Source organism: Silene latifolia, chromosome 9, assembly GCF_048544455.1.
Source record: "Silene latifolia isolate original U9 population chromosome 9, ASM4854445v1, whole genome shotgun sequence".
Taxonomy (NCBI): Eukaryota; Viridiplantae; Streptophyta; class Magnoliopsida; order Caryophyllales; family Caryophyllaceae; genus Silene; species Silene latifolia.
Genome location: NC_133534.1, coordinates 127,748,056 through 127,763,148, shown reverse-complemented (window position 1 = coordinate 127,763,148; position 15,093 = coordinate 127,748,056).

Sequence of the window (15,093 nt, the reverse complement as noted above, 5' to 3'; positions counted from 1 at the left end):
TAGTGAGACGGAGCTAGCGGCGTTTGTGGATTGTATTCGGTAGTGACATGTTGTGGAGGTAGGCATAGTTGGTGGAGTTAGTATTATGAGTTCATGTTTTATAGGTTGGGTTTAAACATCGGGGACGAAGTTCGTTTTTAAGGTGGGAAGACTGTAATACTACGGTTTTCTGTACTGTTGGGTACTCTATCGAGTGAGGCTTACTCTGTCGAGTAAGTGAGTTGGTGCGTGTAAAACAGCGTTCTGCTGATGGGTACTCGATCGAGTAGGAAGCACTCGATCGAGTAAGTCGGGTTTTATGCGGGTTCTGCCGGGTTTTGATAGCAATGCGTGAAATAATATATAAAGCTTGTGCGTCAGTTATTTTTACTTTTTTCCTAAAACATAAAATTTTTACAAAGAAAACAAAGCAACGTCGATTCTTCTTCTCTCATTGCTATCAAATCCAAAGGCTAGAGTCGTCGGATTTCAGAATTCTTTATACCGTTGAGAACGTCGTATTGTGGGTAAGCTCCTTGTACAGTTTTTGTGTCGCTTCATTGATTTTAGTTGAAACCCTAATCGGGTATTTTGGGGATTTTAGGAGTATTGTTGATGTTAGATTATGATTATATGATTGTGTGATTATAGGAGGTGATTTCGTAGAAGAGCGGTTTTGAATAGCTGATTGTGACGATCTTGGTGATTGCTTTTCCAGGTAGGGTTTCCCTACTCGGTTATTGATTACATTGTATTTGATGGTGGATTATTGTTGGTTATTTACTGTTGTTGATCTTTATCGTGTTGAAATTGGTGATTGGTAATTGTTGATAGTTGGTTGGATGTGTTTGTCTGTGGCTCGCGAGGCACATCCTCGGCTGAGTGGAGTCACTTGCGGGAGTGACTTCACGCCCTTGTTTCGCCCCTTGTCGTTCCCGTCACAAGAGGGATGTGCACATTAATGAACTTGAGTTTTCGCTCGGAGTTGATGAGCGGGGATTTGGTAGAAACGGCTGCGATCCCCCACTAGCGGTGTGGAATATCTGTTACGATGGATATTCTGGCAGGACTACACACTTTAGTGTGTAGTCAGGTGTGTGGAGATGTGACGGAGTATGGTGATATGTCTATTGTTATCTTGCTTATCTTGTATTGTGTAATCAGTAACTGACCCCGTTTAAATATTTTAAAAACTGTGGTGATCCATTCGGGGGTGGTGAGCAGTTGTCTAGCAGGTATAATGTGGATGCGCGCAGGATTAGCTGGGGATGGAGTCATCACGAGTCTGATAGTAGTCTTCCGTTGTTCTGTCGTGACATTTTATTTACTTTAGTTGGTTTTGGTTTGGAACAATTGTATCGTACTTTATAGTTTTGGTTTTGATGTAATCACTTTAAATTTATTTACTTAAAGTACGTTTTTTGATGGTCACTGACACCTTGGTATATGAGAGTGTTACATTATTACACTTTTCTGATTTCATAACCAATATCATCCACAAAATTGGTTACATTGTTAAACAAATGGTAGCATGGTTGTGAGGATATACATCCAACTTTACTTATATAGTTATATGTCATTACTTATTGCTCGTTAGTTCAAGATACGAAGTTGGTAACATTATGGTACAAATTGAAAACATGTTTCTCATGATTTAAACAACCAAAATTATAAAATCGAGCTTTACTGATAACATTGTTTTATAAAAATGGTAACATAATTATGAGGACCATTATCAAACAAAAGTGCTTATACTGTCAAACTAAGATATTACATCAAGTGCTATCTATAACATATACTTTCCTGATTTTATAACCCATATCAACACTCTATATCAATTTTTCCATCACATGTCATCCACAAAACTGGTAACATTATTCATGACTTTTTCATTGGAGAATCATCTCAATGCACCTCCAATTATAACACCTTTTCTCTTCCCCCTACCATCTTTGGATCTTGCCTTCTTCTGATAACATTTTATATATTAGTGATACATTTTATATGTCACCACTGATTGTGCAAAATGTCACCATTGATACTGAGAAAACAATAGAAATAAATCAATAAATATACATTTATATAAAAATAACGTGTACTCCCTCTAAATTACTATGTTTGCCCCATTTCATTTGGGCACAAAAATTAAGGTAACTAATAAATAATGAAAACGTAATGCAAACAAAGCAAGTGGAATGATGTTAAGCTGGAAATTATCAAATGTATTATGAGAATGGTTAAGTTAGTTAGAAGTTAATTAGTGATTACAAATTTATTGGGGGATGTAATAAATCAAGTTTTTTTCCCCAAAATACAAAATGATGGGGGATTTAAACACTCATAAATGATTCCCCCCCCCCCCCCCCTTTCCCAACAAAATACTTCCAGCCATCAGTTGCTTAGTTTACATAAATATCTACATAAGATTTCACAACCAAATCTCTTCACATATTTTCTTCCTTTTTTTTCCCCCTTCCATTTGTTCTTTCCTTTTCAGCTCCCCCATATCTTCTTTCTTCTTCTTCTCTTCTCTTTTTTCTTTGACAGTTTGCCATGGAACTGCACTAGAAAAAATGTTAGTCACAAAGCCATTATATAAACAACCATAATTTAATCAAAATACAAACTTACTTGTTCAAGTCATAAACAAATTAAAATGCGTGGTCCAAAACTTTGAAACAATGACATACATAGGATAGGTTGTATTCTACTCGAAGCCACAGTACATGGTAGGCCATAGAGAGGAATAATACAAAAAGTTGCTGACCAGTTTAATGTAGACAGGAAAACCATATTCAGGATATGGAGCCTTAAACAGAATCAGAGAACAAGTGGTGATGCACTCCATCTAGAATCAAAAATAAAGGGAAAGAAAGGCAAGGCCATAATAGAATTTTCAGTAGAGAGAATTTTAGCAATCCTCATGAGTGAAAGAGGGTCATTAATCACTTTCAGTAAAGCAATAGGAGATTCACCATCTACTGTCCAGAAATGAGTTAAAGATGGACTCATCAGATACCATACATTAGCATTGAAGCCAATGCTCACTGATGAAAATAAGTACAAGAGGATGTACTTTGCTCTTTCTAAGTTAAGGTATGACAGAGTATCTAATTCTTTAAGGTTTAAAGAAATTTCATGTGAAATTCATATGGATGAGAAGTGGTTTTACATTACTCAAGACCAAGCTAAGTTTTTTCTTCTAAGTGAAGAGTTAAATCCATATAGGGCATGCAAATCCAAAAGCTTTATTACAAAGGTCATGTTCATGGTAGCATTTTCTAGACCAATGTATGATGGTAATGGTACCCTTGTATTTGATGGGAAAATTGGAATTTTACCATTCACATTCTAAGAGCCCGCAAAAAGAAACTCAAAAAATAGAGTGGTAGGGACATTACAAACAAAGTCAATACCATCAATTACTAAACAAGTTGTCAAGGATATGCTGATTTCTAAGATTTTTCCAGCCATTAAAAGCAAGTGCCCAGCATCAGCGTCTAAGAATATAAGTATACAACAAGACAATGCAAAGCCACATATTAAATGCACAGATTATGATTTTCTTAATGCAACCACAACAGATGGTTTTAACATCAGTTTGAATTAACAACCCCCCAACTCACCTGATTTAAATGTGCTAGACTTAGAGTTTTTAAGGTCAATTCAGTCACTACATCAAAGGAAAAGGGCAAAAACAGTTGATCAATTAGTCCACAATGTTGTGCAAGCTTTGGATGAAGAGCCTGCTTTATGTTTAGATGATGTGTGGTTAAGTCTACAAGTAGTGATGTTGGAGGTTCTAAACAATAAGGGACACAATGATTTCAAGTTACCACATCTAGGCAAGCAAGCACAAAGGACAACAGATACTTTGTCAAGAATTTAGATGCAAACCAGGATATTGTAATGGAATGTCTACAAGATTTAAATGCAATAGGGAAGGATCAAGGATTAGAAGAAATTATTGTGTAAATGACTTTAAATCATCAAATGTAATGCAGACAACTTATGTAATGTGCTCCACAGTCTTTTGAAATGAGATGAATGTTTATATTGGAAACATTCAAATCATAGAATGCTTATAATTTAAACATGACTTCTATAGTCAACTTTTGCTGTAATATAGACAACTTTTGTTGTAATATAGACAAGCTCTCAGAGCAATTAACAATATTATCATTGAGCATTTATTGAGTATGAATAAGGTCTCCTAAATCCAAATTACTAGTTCAAGAATTATATGCAAGAATGAATCTTTCAAGTGGTGGACTATGAAAGACCTCTTACCTAAACCAATCTCAAAATCACATAACTCGTGAACATAAGATGGTGGAATCCTCATCACAACTCTTATATATGGACTGAATAAAACATGTGTAGCCACTGTAAAAGTAAGCAACTGCTTAAGTGTTAAACAATCAAAAGTGATCATCATTGAGTTCTCATAGCAATCTGCATTATAGTCAATGAACTATCTAAACATTTAAGCACTGGCCAACAAATACAACAGTAAAACAAGTTAAATTCAATCCAATGCTCTCATAGTTATTGCTAGTTTTATCATAGAGTACTGACCAACAAATAGAATGAATATGTCATGTAGTGGACTATAAAAGACCTCCTACATAGCAAAAACTCATAATCACACAACTCATGAACTTAACATGGTGGTATCCTTATCACAGCCCTCATATCAATAATCATTGAGCTTTGGAATGAATAAAACATGTTTATGATGTAAGAGTGAAGTATTGCATTATAGTTGGACAATAAATGAGCTCTCATATCAATAATCATTGAGCTTTCAACAGAATAAAGCAATAAACAACAAATACAACATGAAAACAAGTTATATTCAGTCCAATGCTCTCATAGCTATTGCTATAGCAAGGTACAAAATTGCAGACAGAACAACACATTACTAACAGAATTCAGACCAACATCCTCAATTTTAATTTATTCAATCAGACAACAATAACCACATTCAGCAGAACACCAGCAGTTAACCAGCAACAATAACCAACAGAACACAACAGTTAACCAGCAACAATAACCAGCACAACACCAATAATATACCTTTGTACTCAAGGCAACGGAAAATTAAAACTGTAGATTGAGTTAGTGTACCTCTCTACTCAGGCATTTCCTTATATTGTGGATAATATATACCCAAAATTAAATTGGGTAAACTTATTCCGTCCTCGTCATTTTGTTGAACAACTTCCAACTTCACTTTCCCATCATCTTCTTTCTTAATTTTCTTCGCCACAAAACTGTCGTCCTCTTCTTTGACTTCCAACTTCACTTTCCCATCATCCTCTTTCTTAATTTTCTTCACCACAGGACCGTCGTCCTCTTCTTTGACTTCCACATTCCTTTTCCAATCAACACTTGTCTTTCTCTTTCTCTCCTTACATGCCCAGTAAAAGAAAACTTCATTGTTTCATCATAAATTTAACCAACCACAAGTTGTGCAAGGTTTACCACAAAAATTTAACACAATAACAACAAATTTTGCAATCTACCACGATTTCATCATAAATTTAAAATGAATAGAAGAACAAACCTGTTTATTCTTTTCCAAATCTTCAAGACAATGAGATTCATCAAGAACATGATTGTAAGGAATCCTTACAAAGGGTGACAGATCTACGATATCCAAACCGTCAAAGCCATCTACAGAATTCAGTACAGCGTACCCATGAAGCACCGAATAAGGTAAGACTAGGTCACCCTTTGAAAAAAACCTTTGAGGTGTCATCAGGAGATCTGGAAAGATGTGGAGGGATAGAGAAGGAGCAGTCAATAAGAGGCGGCAATATAGTGAAGTTGTGAAGAGGAATTAGGGTTTGTAGTGAGAGATGAATGAAGGATCTAGAGAGGGGATAAGAAGTTGGAGAACGGTTGTTGAATGAATGAGGGAATGGAAAGATCTAGAGAGATTAGAGAGATGAGGCTATTAATTTTCTAGGGTTTTCAAATAATGGACGGGGTAAGGTGAGTGTTGGGTTGATCCAAAATATGGAGGGAAGAGTTGGGTTGATCCAAAATATGGTGGGAAGTATTTTGGGTTAATCCAAAAATATGGAGGGAATATTTGGGTTGATCCAAAAATAGGAGGGATGTTTATATGTTTTGGCTAGTTGTTAAATAGATTAGGATGGATGATTTGGGTTTGTAAATATGGGTTAGTGTTTAACAACCACAAATTTAGGCCCATAATCAAGTGACATGAATTGTAAATAGAAAAGAGCCATAAGGACAATATGGTCAAAAGTATGGCTCAAAATGGAAATTTGTGAAATGGGGCAAACACAAAAACTTTGCCATATAGAGGAAATGCGGCAAACATAGTAATTTGGAGGGAGTATATGCAATATGTTACCACTGTTGCTGTAAAATGTTACCATTATTACACAGGAAAAATTACTCAATAGATCAACAAATTCATCAAACATGTTAACTATGCAACTATAATTTTGTCAACATATAGCAATCCAACATTCTGTCCACAAATGGTCACATATTACACAAATAACCGACCATTAACACATATTGCACAAATTAATGAATATATTCGTAAGTAACAAGTAAATTAACAACCAAATCATAAGTAACAAGTACAAAAAATAAAACCCATCTTTTTCAGATTTCATTCAAAGTAAGAAACAAAACCCGTAATAACCCATCATGTTTCATTCAAAAGCAAGACATAACACTTCATTATAATTAAAATCAATACATTTAGAAAGATAATACAAATAATGACCATTAAAATGTGCAAAGTAAAGAAAATAAATTTACTCAACCACTTTTTTAGTTTGTAGTAATTTTTTTTCTATAGATTTCCCACTTTTTTAGTTTGTAGTGATTTTTTTCTATAGCTTTCTTCCCCATTTTTGTTTGCTTGTTTCAATAATATGGTTAAAATTTTTATTTTATTTTCTTAAATTGCATAATATAGGATAAAGAAGATGAGGTTTTAAGATTTTTTTTTGTTACAAACTAATTTGAGTGGAAAATGATGGATAGAGAGAGAGGTTTTAAAAAATTGAAGTGAGAGAAAATGAATCTGGAAAATTGAATTATGCGATGTAGAAGAAAAATTGTTTGGTATATTTGGATTTTTTTAATAAATAAATGTAAAGGTGTAGTCATGTGATCTGGCTTTTCTCACCCTATACTCTATAGTCATTTATCCATTTTGTTTAAAAACGACTCATATTCCACAAAATGGTATTAAACCAACCCGTCTTATAAGTAAGATGGATAGTGCTTGTCGTAAGTAGGACTAATTGTTTAAAGTGTGGTTCCAACTTTCCATGGAAAGTTTTGTTGTAATGATAAATTTGTTTATTATTAGTAAAAACCCTGTTTTTTTTTATGTTTTTTTTTTGTGAGATAAAAAATGAAACAAATTTTACATGAAATATTTTTAACCTACATTAAAGCAAAATTAAGATAAGGAAGGATGATTTTGAAAAAAATTATTATATTTATTGATTGTGTGAGATTATGGAGGTAGGATTTACAGTAAACTAATTTTACTCTCAATTAAGTAAACGAATTTTACTCTCTTTTGTTTTAAAAATCTAATCAAATTTTTTCCTAATTATACAATAAAGGATAGTAATTATTTTATTTTTACATACAAATTACATTAGTTTTTGGTGATTAAGAGGCACTCTATTTCCAATTTTGAGTTAGTGAATTAATTGAACAACAAATTTATCATATGGGTATACAAAAGACATACTCCGTACAACTTGGAAATAAAAATTTGTTCTTATTGCATTAGGCAGTGTCTTGGTAGATGGGTTTATACTTCATATCACTTCTCGATCATATTGCATTAGGAGGTTCACCATGGTGGATTCATTTGTCTTTATGAAACCCAGTAGAAAACTTACTACTAATCATTATTTAAGACTATTATGAAAACAAGTTATGACGAGTCCGGTAGTTCTTTAATATTATGATAACAGGTTGCCTCGTGGCATACTACTTAAATGGGAATTTTGACAATAAATATGGGCAATATGACATTGAAATATGAAAAGTTCTTTAATATTTCAATTTTCGTTGGTATTTATCATAAAACTTTCTATTTAATTCTCTTTAAGATGTACTCTAGAGCACATTTTATAAAAACTGATACCATATCACATTAGAATATGTATGTGGAGTATGTGGATTGTGGGCTTTAGAAGCCCAATATAGCTAATAAATTATCATAGCCATAACAATAGAACTCAAACCCCTGGATTAAGCAGATTGTGAATGTAATACTACGGTTTTATGAGTCTCTGGGTACTCTATCGAGTGGGGCTTACTCTGTCGAGTAAGTATGTTTTGATTTACAAAACAGTAGTCTGCCTGTAGGGTACTCGATCGAGTAGCCTTGGCACTCGATCGAGTAAGTGGCACTCGATCGAGTAAGTCGGTTATCGGGTAATGTTTGACAGGTTTTGTTAATAATGCGGGGATTTTATACTTCGTTATCTTTTCTAAACACTTTTTACAAACCTAATTCACAAAAAGAGAGATTGCAACTACGTTGTTTGATTCATCCGCATTATCGGCAAATCCCGGAGCTAGAGGAGTCGGTTTTAATTGTTCTTGATATCATTGTGATCCTTGCATTAAGGGTAAGTCATACGTACCGTTTTTGTAGCATTTGGTTGAGGTTGGTTAAACCCTAATTTTGGGATTGGGGGTTTTTATGAATATGTTGTATTAGTAGTGATTGTATGATTATGTGTATAGGAGGAGGGTTCGTAGAAGAGAGATTTTGAGACAAAATTTGCTAGATCGTGCCGCTTTGTTTTGCATTCCAGGTAGGGTTTCCCTACTCAGTATTAATTACATGATGTGGTTCGTGATTTTGTGATGATTGTAGTTAAAGTATAATGTTGGTATTGTGACGGTTGTTGAATATTATCGTTGTTGTTGTGTATCTGTCTGTGATCTTCGGGGCGCGTCCCTGGCTGAGTGGAGTCACTTGCGGGAGTGGCTTCACGCCCTTGATTCGCCTTCTGTGGAACCCACCACAGAAGGGATGTGCACATTAATGAACATGGGTTTATCGCTCGATGGAGATGAGGGGGGATTTGGTGGATACGGCTGCGGTCCCCCACTGGCGGTGTGGAGTACCAGTTGCGATGGGTACTCTGGCAGGGCTACACACTTTAGTGTGTAGTCAGTTATGAGGAGATTGATTATGGAGTTTGGGGTTTGATGTGATGATTGAGCTGTTTGACTTCTGTCTTTTATGATTTATGTCGTGTAATTAGTACTGACCCTGTTTATTGTTTTAAAAACTGTGGTGATCCATTCGGGGATGGTGAGCATTTATTGAGCAGGTTTGATTTGAGGCAATTGGGCTAGCTGGGATGAGTCACGACGAGCAGTTTAGAGTCTTCCGCTGTCATACTTTAGTTGTTCGAGACATGTGGTTTTTGAGAACATGTATCGTACTTTTAACAGTTTTGGGTTTTGGATATGTAACCGCTTTAAACCGTATTGCTATTTAAATTATGTTTCTTTATTGTCATTTGATTATCATTGCCTCGGGTAACCGAGATGGTGACGTTTCTATACCTGAGTGGTCCTGATAAGGCACTTGGAGTATGGGAGTGTCACAGTGAAATTAGTTATGGAAACCTCATTATTTTAGTCACCAAATTGACTGATTGTTCCTGGTATGTGATGATGGTTTGCAGTTAATTGTGTCCTATATTGCTAATGTTAGGCAGAAAGTGAAAAAAATTCTAGCTGACAAAAAGGTTCAGGACTACACCATTCTCCCATTGCCAATTGATTTTGCTAATGTGCTCGAGCACATTAAGCATGAAGGCATGCCAACAAGTCGGAAGGGAAAGTTGAAGAAAATCAAAGGCTATAAGAGATATAATCTGAAAGAATGTAGTGATTTGGCAAGTTTGGAGGATGAATTAGGTTTGAGAAAGATGGAGGATGGAGGATGAAGGAGGGGCATTTGTTGCCTTATTTGAGATGCAAAATGATTTCAAATTTGATAAGGCAATGGATCACGTGTACAAGGCAGAGTAGGCTATTAACACCATATATGTCCTGGCTGTAATGAACTTCTTGTGGATTTGGAAGATCCGTATGAGTTGTAAGATTAGTGAATGAAGAGGCATCAACAGGCTCATAATGGTGCGTGATGTATTTTTGAAACATACTTTCTCCATGTAAAAGGCGGGTTTGATAAATAGAGTAGGGCGGCTAAGCTCTCAATTATCCTCTTTATTAAAGAAACAACCACAGAGCTGAGTTGTCATCCTGTGGTTAAAAGTACATTTTATTTATTTATTTAAATAATGGCCCACACACGTTCTGTCACTCTTATTTATGGTGAAGACTCACTTTGATAAATTACTCTGATATATACTTGATGTAAATTGCTCATTTAAAACATTATTAGTATAATTCACTTTATTTGATAAGTCATTTACTATTAACTTGATTACTATATAAAAAAAATCAAATGCTAAAAAAATCAATTTACAAATTTGATATACAGTAATGAAAAATATTATTTAAAGGCGCTAAAAAAATTGAAAACAAAAATTATTATTTATAAATATTGGAAAATTTTAATAAGAGTGAATAAATTATTTAAATCAAAATACTTTATAAATATAAAAAGTAGCGATTATTTTTGGTCGAAAAGGAATAAATATTTGGAAAAAAAATGCAATAACATGGTTAATGATACAACAACCCACAAAAAATTATTATGAGAATTTGTGAAAGCATGCGCACCAAAAAAAAAAACTTTGAAAGCCTAGATATTTGAAGAATATATGTATACGAATATGGTAAAAAAAATTATGGCCGAAATTGATTATTCAAATTTGGAAAAAAAAAAAGATAACATAGTAAAAATAATCTGAAGATATGATATATTGAAGTAAAATATTGAGCATTAAAATAGAATATACTCCCTCCATTCAACATTTATCACCCCATTTCAATATTATACCTCTCACATATAATGGAGAAATGGGTTGATAATTGTTGAATGGAGGGAGTAGTAAATATATTATAACTAATGTTGAAAAATATTGAGTTAAACAACGAAATAAAAAATACAAAAGTATTTTCTTGAAAAACAATGATGCATAAGCTTATTAATAAATCAGAAAAATTACAGGAAAAAAAAGTTGAAGAAATTATTAGGATAAAAAATGGCAAAAAAAAAACTAACTGAGATAAACTTGGTTATTTCAAATTAAAAAACACAATCGATTGAAATCTTTATTTACGTAGACTAAAATTCCCTTGAGAGGGTAAAATAGAATTAAATTTAGATTGAAATGGGATGTGAATGGAAGGAGAATGGGGATGGTGGTGGGAAGATAGGGGTAAAATAGAATTAGGGTTAAAGTAAAATGGAAAAGGTGGAGTGTATTACTGATTGACATCTTAAACGAATTAGGAACATGGGCTAAATGAGATAACCATAGGACAAGGTTATTTTCCATCTTAATTGGGCTTATTTTAGTTTCATGGAGTGTATTAGTGAGAGTCTTTTTGTTCAGAAAAAAAAGGTATTGTAAGTTAGAGGAGAATTAGACCTGTCAAATGGGTCAGGCGAACGGGTTACCGGTTTTATTGTTTAGGGTCTGAGTAAAAAAAAAATGTATTGAGTTTATTTTACGTTTGTCAGCTACAGGTTTGTAATGGTCGAGTTTATACGGGTTTCGGTTGACTTAGACTCAGAAACGAGTAAAATATCTATTTTTTGCAGATATTTATTTTCTTTAATATTAATTATAAACATATGTTATTTTTAATTTTTATAATTATCTAACTAATTTATGATAACAGTAAAAATAAACATTTTTGTGTAATACTCCTTACATTCAATATCAAAATAATCAGTTGTTTCATGTACGTAACAAATAGTGTCTATATTGGGTAACCTTTGCAAGGTTTGTGATGCATAAACGCTTAAGTGTGAGATATAAAAGTTCACTTATTTTTCACACTTTTTTTTTTAATAACAATTACAAAAATAACATATCCGTTCAATTAATGGGTGGGTATGGACAAAGAAAAATATCCATGGATTGGCCCGCTAGAAAAATATATTCCTACTTTTATATACATGAGAACTATAATAACATCAAAAAAATGTATATAACTATAAACTAATGATTTTTTTTTACGTAAAATTAAGCGAAAAAAAATAGAGCTCAAAAAAAAATTCATAAACCTACTTTAATCTTGGTGGTATGTAGTTTTGATTACGTTAACAAGCGATTTTTTGTTTTAAATTTGAGCCCACGAACCCACGGGGAGTCCCGCTTCTTTAAATGGGTGGGCTTAGACAATCAAACTTGGCCCGCTATAATGGACACGGGCAAAAAAAAAAAACTAGGCCTGTCGGACAATTTTTTCAAGTATAGGCCCGCCCATTCCGGGCCAAACTCGCTAATTATAACCTCTAACCGTTCATTTACTTAGTTTTGGTTTCGAAAAACGCCAAGGAAAGAAGGTGGAGTCGTGAGACAATTATTTTTTGAAAATTGGACCACATTGGATATGGAAGATCAAATTGTCAGTCAAAAGCATTCCTAAAATAATAGAAAGGTATATAATTGAAGACCCATTTATTATGTAAATAGCAGGTACGAAATTACTATGTTACCATCAATAACAAAAGGGTTACGAAATACAAATAAAAGGATACGAAAGACTGGACTCTCAATAACTTATTAAAAGACCGTCTCTCCCAACTTTTTACTGATAATTGAATGAGACACCATATAATGGAATAGGTAAACAAATGACCAAGATGAGTACGTCATAGCCTCATAGGCATTCTAAATTGCTACGTATTTATGTAATCGTTTTTAAAATTTGAAAAGTGGGAAGAATATAGAAATACAAGGATTTGAATCTTTAATAATTTGAATAAATTGTCTTAAACGTACCCGGTCAAGAATTTTATTCGAATCCGTTCACTAATTAATAATCGGTACTAAATGTAAAATGGGTCAAAATATTCATCTTAAACATGCATGGGTCCCGTAAACGGGTTTGACTAAACAAAAAATGGATTTAACAATTTGCACGGTTCTGAGATTATTCAAATTCATGCTATTTCACTAATTTTGTGTTAATTTTAATTCGAATAATTTTGTTTCATCGTATAGAAGTTAAGCTTTTAGAAGTCGCCTAAGTTACAAAACAAAGTGGAAGCTCTAATTTATCTAACAAGAGGACATTAATCGTACTACAACAACTCGACCAATTGGCCCTAACATACCGTATTATTTACGTTAATTGAAAATGAATTTACAATTTAAATCTAAAATCTTAAATATGACTTTTATAACCTAATTACTTACATTTGCAATTTAAATTGTTAAACAAAAACAGAAAGATTTGTATTTTATTTTAAAACGTTAATTGTTTATAATGATAATTATTTTTGAAAAAGATAATTAACCAATATAAATCTTGATTATGAATATTTTACATTTTTCTATAATAACAAAAGTTTTTGACAACAACAATAATAACAACATTTGAAACGACAACCTGTACAACTTGCACGGGTTTAAAACTAGTATATCTGAAATTAAAATCCTTTCTGCAATGAACTTGTGGCTTAGTTTTAGTAGTTCAACTCAAATATGAGATTTCACCTGTTTGCCAAGGGTTTTGGTCTTGGGTCCTCAAAATTAGGGCAGTTATTTAGATTACAAATCGGGAAAGTGGTGATTGACCTCCATAACTCTATACAATTGTGAAATTAACCCCCATAACTTTTAATTGGAGTAATTTGGCCCCATAACTTACATAATAAGAGAAATTACACCCCTTTATCAAAATCTCACCAAAATATCATTATATACCAACAACTATACCAACACTTATACGTATAACATACTAAAATCATACGTATTATATACTAAAAGCATTTTCTTACATACGTATGTAATTCGGTATGATTTTTTGATGAAAAAAAAAACAATTAACAATTTTATGTGAATTTTTTTGAAATGCTGAAAAATAGAAAATTTTGAATAATTTTTTACCCATTTATTATATTTTTTTTATTTGTAAAGAAAATCTTTTTTTCGACTTCTGATTTTAACACAACTACCTAACAAAATATTTCGCAATTGAATTTTTTTTACGAAATTTTTAAAAAAGTTGAAAAATATGTATTTTATATAAAAATAATAAATTGTTTGATTTTCGTAAAATATTTTAATTTTTTTTATCTAATTTATGCTTTTTTTTACTAATATATTTAACCATTTATTTTGTATTTTTCATAAAAGTCATAAACATTTTTACTTTTATGATATGACAAATTGAATTTGTCGTGAGATTTTGATAAAGGGGTTTAATTTCACTTATTATGTAAGTTATGAGGCCTAATCACTCCAATTGAAATTTATGGGGATTAATTTCACAATTGTACAAAGTTATGGGATCAATCACCCCCCCCCTCTTTCGGATTAGAAATTGCTTTTCGGCTCATGGAGATTTTGTGTAATTATCTTTATAGTATCTTGTGATTGGGTGTGCTGGTAATTTCCGTTTCATTCTTTGTATCTCAATGTGATCTTTCAAGCTCTCTTTATTTCTCATATCATTTTTCAATGGAAGTTCAGAAAACAGTGTCATCAGTCTCATTCATGATTGGCAAAGTCAGAAGTAATTTTAGAGTTGATTTAATTTGACCTTTGCAGGAGGTTAATTATATGGTAACTTCCGCACTCGTACAACTGTTGAATATTAGCTGTTGATGTTCTCTCTTGTAAAAGGAAATGAGATGGCAGTAGCTGTTCAGAAGGTAGCGACTTATTGCGCTATTGTATTTAACCATCAGTCGCCTTTTCTTTGTTGCTATTTAGGTTCCAGACTATAAATTTGACCCTATGATACTGTGTTACATATGCATTTGATCTTTTTTTTATTGTGGATTGGGGATTCGACCCTATGATACCGTATTTTTTATTATTGGAGTTTTCTATGCCACAAACCATTGGTTTATTTGAGGAAGAAAGAGAAGCAGAAACACGAGAAGTGTATTTCCACGAATTGGGTTTGGAGAGGAAGCCA